A 727-nucleotide genomic window follows, 5' to 3' on the forward strand; every position below is an offset into this window, starting at 1 on the left:
CATCAAGGATTTCATCTTTCTTAGCTTCATAAGCAATGTTCATGGAAGCAGCAATCAAGAGATCAAATGACACATTGCATTGGGTTAATCTGCTTCACAAGACTTCTTAAACGTTTTGAAAAGCCAGGGTGTTACTTCGAGGATGAAGGTGCCTCTGAGTCAAATCACGGCATTTTCAATTATCTTATATTCATGTGAAAGTAGGATATTGAATAAGAAAGACCAAACAAAAAGCAATGCATTCAAATTATGGTGCTGAGTAAGATTATTGAAGAACCAGGAACTGCTGAAAACAAAAAAAAAGGATCTCTCTTGAATACGTACAGCCTCTTTAGAAGTGGGGATGATGAGAATTCTTCAAACACAACACTGTACATGTTATCAAGAGAGACCATTCCCTCGAAAGAGAGATCATACTTGACAAAGTAGAAAAGCAGTGGAGAAGAGGAAGACTATGACTAGATAGATTAACACAGTGGCTCCCACCATGGGTTCAAGGATAGCAATTATGAGGATGATGCAAGTCAGGCAGGGTTATTTTTTGTTTTACATTGGCTTTGCTTTGAGTCAGAAATCACAAACCAGTAAAAACAGCAGCTGACTCTTATAAAATACAAGAATCTGGATGAACTGGGCACGTCTGAACATACAGTGAGAAAACATTTCAGGAAAAGCAGCACCTTGAGAGGCACTGAATCAACAGAGTTACACTTCAGGAATTAGTTTA

The sequence above is a fragment of the Echinops telfairi genome, unplaced genomic scaffold (genome assembly GCF_000313985.2).
Source record: "Echinops telfairi isolate 266 unplaced genomic scaffold, ASM31398v2 ScPeMD7_2186;HRSCAF=2738, whole genome shotgun sequence".
NCBI classification, from domain to species: domain Eukaryota; kingdom Metazoa; phylum Chordata; class Mammalia; order Afrosoricida; family Tenrecidae; genus Echinops; species Echinops telfairi.